This window comes from Petaurus breviceps, unplaced genomic scaffold (genome assembly GCF_028583685.1).
Source record: "Petaurus breviceps papuanus isolate PSGF00001 unplaced genomic scaffold, PetGlider_PUasm1.0 175, whole genome shotgun sequence".
Taxonomy (NCBI): Eukaryota; Metazoa; Chordata; class Mammalia; order Diprotodontia; family Petauridae; genus Petaurus; species Petaurus breviceps.
Window position 1 is genome coordinate 22,932,550 of NW_027185764.1, and position 8,800 is coordinate 22,941,349.

At 38.3% G+C, this 8,800-nt stretch overlaps 1 pseudogene; it reads left to right on the top strand.

The window, feature by feature from the left end:
• The first annotated feature begins 5,210 nt into the window (after nt 1-5,210).
• LOC138159065 (GTP-binding nuclear protein Ran pseudogene) lies at nt 5,211-6,282 on the top strand (annotated as a pseudogene).
• Nucleotides 6,283-8,800: the final 2,518 nt, after the last annotated feature.

The following is an 8,800-nucleotide window of genomic DNA, read 5'->3' on the forward strand; positions in this document are numbered from 1 at the left end:
CAAATCTGGCCTCAGATACTTACTAGCTGTGTGACTTTTGGCAAGTCACCTAACCCTGTTTGCTCTAGTTCCTCACTGGTAAAATGAGCTTGGAGAAAGAAACGGCAAAACACTACCAAGAAAACCCTAAATGGGGTCACAAAGAGTTGGACCATGACTGAAATGACTGAACTGTAACAACACTGTTAGATGGGGCAGGTAGGTGGCACAGTGAATAGAGCACCAGGCCTGGAGTTGCACCTGACTGAAAAATTACTAAACTACAAAAATTATTAGCTTAGCAATTAAATGCTAGTGAGAAAGTAGATATTTAACATTAAAAATAAAACAAAATTAAAGTTATTTTAATGAATTATTTAATCTTGATCTCATCTTTTTACATTTCTATTTTGCTTTAGTATGTGTATAATATGTTAATAGAATAGTACATGTATAGAATTTATAAATAAATTTACATTTATTGGGTTTGCATGTTCAAGAATTTTTTACTGACAGAAACACATGATCAAAGAAGACTAGAAACTATAGCTCAAAGCAGTTTGTTATAAATTGGCCAGCCTAACACAACCAGTTAAAATAATACTTATGCCTACATTTATTCTGCTGCCTAGGAGGAGGAGGAAGAGGAGGAGGAGGAGGAGAAGGAAGAGGAGGAGGAGTAGAAAGAGAAGGAGAAGGAGGAGGAAAAGAAGGAGAAGGAGAAGAAGAAGAAGAAGAAGAAGAAGAAGAAGAAGAAGAAGAAGAAGAAGAAGAAGAAGAAGGAGAAGGAGAAGGAGAAGGAGAAGGAGAAGGAGAAGGAGAAGGAGAAGAAGAAGAAGAAGAAGAAGAAGAAGAAGAAGAAGAAGAAGAAGAAGAAGAAGAAGAAGAAGAAGAAGAAGAAGAAGAAGAAGAAAATGAAGCTGATCCTTGGGGTATTTCTTGAGTCCATTATGGATCCACAGTTCAACAGTGCCCTGACTTCCTAAATGTGGTGATACGGGAATTTAAACCCAAGTTTTATTCCACTGTACCATAGCAACCTCTGATCTTGGGCATCAAAAAGGAGAGCGCCCACAAGCTTGGCTATCAGAATTGGTGAGCTCTCATTGGAGAGGGAAGAGACGATCAGGCACCCTGATCTGGACCCAGTAAATGCACATACAGAGTAGGAGCCCATCGACTTCTGCCTAATTGGGAGGAGTAGGGCACACATCTGGCCTCTAGTAGAATGAGTCTTTGATGAGACTTTTGAAAACAGTCCTGTCCTGACAGCATAATCTGACAGGCAGCACCTTCACTGAATGCACCGTATTTCCATATTCATATGTACATTACACTCCCTACCACAGAAGTTCACCTGACTTTGAGGGAATAACTTCTTCCAAATGACCTCCATTTTCAACCATGACAATACTTAGAAATGTTTCAGCTGGTCTGTCAGAGCAACATGGTTGTCGAGAGGGGCCGGGGGTTGGGGGGAGAGGGGGTGGAGGAAGAAAAAGAGGACTCTGCAGTGCCTCTTTGATTGGAAACAAGCTGAAAGGATCTTTTGGCCAAATATCAGAAACTTTCATCTTAGATGTTTTTAATTCTTATCCTACTTCAGAATCATTAGTGACTGAGGCATGTCTCTCTAGGAGGGCTATGAAATGATCCCTCTTTAATGTCATTTCCCCAAAAAGATAACAGCAAAATAGACAGAAGTCTTTTGATTTATCAGTACAGTAGCAATGTTGTTGGTAATCAATAATCCCACCCAGAAAAAATAATCTATTCATATCAAGCCATCCTGATATTAATAATCATTCATTATTTATTAATTATGCAATTACATATAATATAATAAGAATAAGAATATTGTTGATTGAGAATATTGTGATAATTTATTAATAATTATAACAATAGCTCACATTTAAAGGTCTACAAAGTACTATGTTGTCTCACTTGGTCCTCACAATGACCTTGGGAGATTGGTCCTATTATCCTCATTTTAGGAAACCGAGGCATCAAGAGGTTAAATGATGTGCCCAGGGACACACAGCTAGTTAGTGTCTGAGTCAGAATTTGAAATCAGGGGTTCCTTCCTGCAAGGTCAGCCCTCTATCTACTACAGCACCCAGCTGTTTATTTCTGACCAACTAAGTTATGGAATGACTGCACTAGAAACAGAAGACAGAGGTTGCCCTCTGACACTTTCTGATTAGGTGATTTGGGGTAAATCTTTCTGTATTTCAGTTGCCTCACCTATAATATAAGAACACTAATTCCTTAACTGCCTGAAGGTGAATGTGATCAAATTTTTGAAGTTCATTCTAGAAACATGTAAGATCTAAGATTTATGACTTATGAGTTGGCTGGGACCAGAAAAATTTGCTACAGCCTGAGAGGTGCTTCTATGTGTAGAACTTGGAATTTTATTCTCAATTCCTTTTTTTCTGGGGTGGGGGAAAGGGGAAATAGTGAGTAAGGGTTGATTATGGTATTTTTTTCAGCATATCATCATATGCATTATATACTGTATGAAAATATCCAAAGTTAAATATCACAGTGTATCATATCGTGTGTGTTCAAATATCCCTTCTATCACCGTACCTTCCTATAAAATAGTCTTCAACTATTTTTTGTGTTTATCTCATATTACTTTAATTAGCTTTTTTAAAAAATTGCTGTTGTTTTCTGTGTCCAAACCTGTGCTTTCATTGCTAAGAGAAACTTCCAAGATGGAATCTCCCTATGCTAATGCTTAGCACAATGCTGACACATAGTAGGTGCTTAATAAATATTTATTGAATTATTGAATTGATAGGGTTCGGCAACTCTTTCCTAACTTAGAGCCATGGAGTAGGGATTCTCGATCTGGGATTCATGAAATGGGTGGGTTTTAAAAAATATTTTGACAACTATATTTCAATAAAATAGGTTTATTCTGAGAAGGGGTCTATGACACAAATAAGGTTGAGTCCCTGTGTTACAGAATTTCCTAAAAAGTAAACAGTGTGAAATGGAAATTCATGGTTTTATATTAAATCTTCTTTTGTGTTGTGCTATGAACATAAAAATGTTCTCCTTTTTTTTGGTCTTTTTGTATTTAAGTTCAAAATAAATTTTAAAAAAATTTTTAAAGGATTTCCTGGGGCACTGAGAAGTTTAATAACTTCCTCATGATCACATAACAAGTATGTTATCAGCGGCAGGATTTGATCCTCAAGCTTCCTGACTCCAAGATCAGTACAAAAGTACTCTTTTAGATCTTTTTAAAGATTTTTCAGATTCTTTCTTTTTTTGATCTAGACTCACTTTGGAGACCACTTTGTGTTCAGAGAGCTGGGAAATGGACATTCTGATCAAACATCTATCTTGTTGAAGAGGGTGATTGATAATCATTGACTTGATAATGAAGACATCATCAATCTCAATTGATATATCTGTTTTGCTATTTAATAATAGTTCACATTTATATATCACTTATGATGGGCCAACCCCTGTGTTAAGGGTTTGACATTTGTTCCTTACAACAATCTTGGGAGATAGTTGCCATTATTATCCACATTTAACAGATGAGGAAACTGAGGCAGACAGAAGTTAAGTGACTTGCTCAGGGTCACAGAGCTGGAAATCCAAAGCCGGATTCAAACTCAGGTGTTCCTGACCCTAGGCCTGGCACTCTATACACTGTGCCACCTAGCTAGCTGATATGAAGTTACTTCTCCATCTAGAGTACTTTCCTATAAGTTTTCTCTTCTAGAACAGAGATGACACTAGATTTTCAAAAATCAAGCCAGAAGAGCAGAATTTTTTTTTTTGCTTTTTGGAAGGGCAGTTGGGGTTAAGTGACTTGTCCAAGGTCACACAGCTAGTAAGGGGGTCAAGTGTCTGAGGCCATATTTGAACTCAGGTCCTCCTGACTCCAGGGAGGGTGCTCTATTCACTGCACCACCTAGCCGCCCCAGAGCAGAAACTTTTGTTTGACAAAGTTGGAAAGGCTTTGACTACACACCTAATGATATATTACATGTATGTATATTATATGTATGTATATTACATGAGGTGGTGAGATGGCTCAGTGGTTAGAGCACTGACCCTGGAATCAGAAAGACCTCATTTCAAATATGAGCTCAGACATTTACCAGCTGTGTGTCTGGACAAATCATTTAACCTCTATCTGTCTCAGTTTCATCATCTGTAAAATGGAGGTGATAATAATAGCCCCTATCTCCTGGGGTTCTTGCAAGGATAAAATAATATTTATAATAGCTCTTTTTAAAACTTAAAGCACTATATAAATGCTAACTATTATTATCATTTAAAAATATTTTTATCATATTATGAAGACCAGCCTAGTTAAATTGGAAGAGGTTCATCGCCATTTTGGTGGTAGGGATCCTTCTAATTCTGAGGTTTTGTAAACAAATATTTATTGAGTGTACACAGTGTGCCAGGTGCTTTACTGAGAACTATAGGAAGCAAAAAGGCCTTTACATACATATATAGATACATATATGTATATATTTGTGCATGGGTGTGTGTGTGTGTGTGTGTGTGTGTGTGTGTGTGTGTGTGTGTATGTCGCGGGGCAGAGTGAAGATGACAGAGTAGAAGCAGATCCTCCCTGCAGCTCCCAGCTTCCACCTCCCCCAATTCATGTAAAAGGGGACTCTAAACAAACTTTGGAGCTACAGAACCCACAAAATGACACAGAGAAGCTAACCTCCCACTGAGGACAGCCCAGCAGACCGGCAGGAATGGGCCAGCACAGCATTCTGGGAGCCGAGCCCAGCCCCACACCGAGGCTTTAGCCCCAGGGCGGGCCTGACCAGCCGCCATTTCCAGAATTTTCAACACATAGATAGGAAGGACAAAGTGACAGGTCAGTGCAGTCTGGACTTTGGGACCCAGTAGTTGGGAGAGTCTCAGCTTTTGCCCCTGGGGTGAGAAGTCACTGAGGGCTGTGGTGCAGCCCCCACTGCCAAGTGGCAGCTTCAGCTCCTGGCCTGCAGAGTGTAGGGGAACCAAGCACCATAGAGATCCACCATGCCCTACTGGAAAAGTCAAAGGGGGTATGAGAGAAGATATGGGAGAGAGCAGATTGGAGGAGGGGATATACTGTGGGACTGCTATTTTGGGGCAGTGAGTAGGGGAAAAAACGGGGTGAAAATGTGTAACTCAAAATTTGGCGGAAATGAATGCTGTAAATCAGAAGTTAATAAAGCATTTGAAAAATAAAAATAGATTGTTCAGTCAGGCGGAGACGGAGACGCTTCTGGAAGAACTATCGCGATGGCCCCCCAAGGAGAACCCCAAGTGCAGTTCAAACTTGTGTTAGTTGGAGATGGAGGTACTGGAAAAACCACATTTGTAAAACGTCACTTGACTGGTGAATTTGAGAAGTATGTAGCCATGCTGGGTGTTGAGGTCCATCCTCTCGTGTTCCATACTAACAGAGGTCCTATTAAATTCAACGTATGGGACACAGCTGACCAAGAGAAATTTGGTGGTCTGAGAAATGGTTATTACATCCATGCTCAGTGTGCCATTATAATGTTTGATGTAACATCAAGAGTTACTTACAAGAATGTACCTAACTGGCATAGAGATCTGGTACGAGTATGTGAAAATATCCCTACAGTGTTGTGTGGCAACAAAGTGGATATTAAGGACAGAAAAGTCAAGGCGAAATCAATTGTCTTCCACAGGAAGAAGAATCTCCAGTACTATGACATCTCAGCCAAAAGTAATTACAACTTTGAGAAGCCCTTCCTTTGGCTTGCTAGAAAACTTATTGGAGACCCTAATTTGGAGTGTGTTGCCATGCCTGCTGTTGCACCTCCAGAGGTTGTCATGGACCCAGCACTGGCAGCACAGTATGAGCAGGACTTACAGACTGCTCAGACAACTGCGCTCCCTGATGAAGATGATGACCTGTAAGGGAATGAAGCTAGAGCCCAGCGTCAGAGGTCTAGTTTTATAGGCAACTGTCCTGTGATGTCAGTGGTGTAGCGTGTTTGCCACTTTATTATATAGCTGAGCAGAACATGTGCTTAATCTTTGGGATGCTGAAGGAAATGAATGGGCTTCAGAGTGAATGTAGCAGTTTAAAAAAATATAATTCATATTTTGGACCTGCATATTTAGCTGTTTTGGACAGCAATTATGTCCCCTTGAGTTTCAAATGTAAGACTGCTGCAGTCCCATCACAATATTCAGTGGTGAATCTTGTTTGTTACTGTCATTCCCATTCCCTTTTCATTTAGATCATAATAAAGTTGTATTTCAAATAGCTAAAAAAATAAAAATAAATAAAAATATATATGTGTGTCTACATATGTATATATAGGGCACTGAGAAATTCAGTAATTTGCTTACAGTCACATATCAAGTATGTATAAATACATATTTATATATGTTATATATACACATATATCGATAAATATAAATTAGATGTACATATATTTCAATCTGCACTCTGCATCCGTTACTTCTCTATCTGGATGTAGGTAGCATACTTCATCATGAGTCCTCTGGAATTGTGGATGGTCACTGTGTTGATCAGAGTTCCTAAGTCTTTCACAGTTGTTTGTCTTTACAATACTGGTGTTATTTTAAAAGTTGTTTTCCTAGTTCTGCTCACTTCATTTTGTATCAGTTCATATATATGTCTTCCCAGATTTTTTAGAAGCTTCTCCCTCGTCACTTCTTACAGCACAATAGCATTCCATTGCATTCCTATAGCAAACTTATTCAATCATTCCCCAACTAATGGGTGCCTCCTTTATCTCCAGTTCTTTGTCACCACAAAGAGAACCACCCCAGAGGTTCTTAACTCAAGAGTTATTTACATTAATGAAATCACAGGTCTTATCCCTATTCCCACAACTACCAAGGATTACCAATTTTTTTTTAAAAAGAGCACAATAAAATGCACTTCGTACTAAAACTAGAGGGACTGTCATTTAATTTTTTTCCTTTGGCAATTCAGAAAACTATAAGTCTTTCATTTTCAATTTTCTTTTTTTATCAAGCTTTATTTTCTTTTTTTTACTGTTTATTTTTTTAAAATAATAATTGATGCCCTTTTTACTGCAAGATCCTTGATGTTTCTAGGCTACTGTCATCACACTAGAGATGTCCAAAAGTTCTGATGAACTAAGATCTCTGGGTGATTGGCCACATTTTACGATATCTATATTTTAATCAGTTTTAGAAAGGTGTCAGCACAAACAGGGTTTCTGGGCAACCAAGGTGTCATTAGACAGCTCTCTTCACCGTTCTCTTCCTCGTCAAACTTAACCTTTACATTCATAGCAAAAGAATGAACATTCAAAATGTTCTAAAAGAGAGACTGCACACTACAGCATCTAACCACATACCTTTGTTCTGAGTGTGAATGTGATTTTTATTTTTTAAGCTGGCAATCAATACAACTCTGAATTGGTTTGTTCTTGTCAATCTACAGGCTAATCAAAATTTACTCTTTTCAAGCCCTCATAATTAGATTGTGCTCAATTGATGTTTCAGATGAATAAAGCAAAGTTTCAAAGAAACCCAAATTAATCTTACAAAGGGAATAGCATGATGAAACGCAAGACAATTTTCATCTCAAGAAGAGGTATTAAATTATATTTTTATTATTCCATAGAGATTTATGCTCCCATTATCTCTCATGCCCGTGTAAGATAAAAAACAAGTATGTCTGCCTATTTCTGTACAGATTTCCTAAACTGTATTAAGATGCAATCATTTTGCTTATTCATTTTATAGTAATGTTTTCTTAACAGCCAAAAGCACTTTTATTTAAAATTAATAAAACAGATGTTTGGCTATAAGTGACACAGAAATCATCTCGCTTCCATACTTTCCCTTACGGTACATGGAGTTTCCATGAATTAGAGAGCTGTCAGCTTATTGCACCAATAAGTAATCAATATAGTATTTGCTCTTGAGATTCAGTTACATCAGAATGTTCAACAGTAATAGGAAGAGAACCCAATGGCTTCCAACTCTGTTTCTTCTCATCTTCTCCCATGTCTTTAAATGAATATAAAACTGGAAAGAGGTTGTTTTCTTTTGTTTTTTTTTTCTTAATTCCTTATAATTGGAAAGTATGTATATGGAGAGAGGCAGAGAGACAGCAAGACAGAAAGACAGGAAAAGAGACAGAGAATACACACACACACACACACACACACACACACACACTGTAGCAGCAAGCACCCCAGAGTCCCCAGGGTGGCTGCCAATACAGGTTCTTAGATCTGCTTTGCTAAAGGAAAGCAACTCAAAATTGGTTAACAAGCTTACTTTAATCAGTCAAGCATATATCATTTACCTAGTTCAGGGGGAAAAGGTCAGCATCCTGAACTTCAGAATATACAGACAGAATTATCAAGACAGAGAAACAGATCAAGCAGACAGGTTTCCAAACTGTCCAACCATTACATCCATACCAAATCACAGTTACCAGAGAGGGAAACATCAACATCTGGGTTTTTCAAAGCCGGGAGGGCTCTCAAAGCAACGGCTTCCCAGAGTCTCATCTGGTCAAATCACACAACAATTCTCAAAGTGAGCCCCAAAACAACACCTCACATCAGGGCTTACATAGCCTTCTCCTGGCTCAGAGAATGTAACAACCTTCTTGACCCACTGCCCAATCAAAAAGTATCTACTGAAAAACAAGACTCTCCTGGAAAATCAAGCCTCCCACCACAGGCTCCAGGTGCACTTAAGCCTAGGGGCAGAGAAGATCTTAAAAATTTACATTCCCATTACACACACACACATATGTATATATATATATATATATATATATATATATATATAT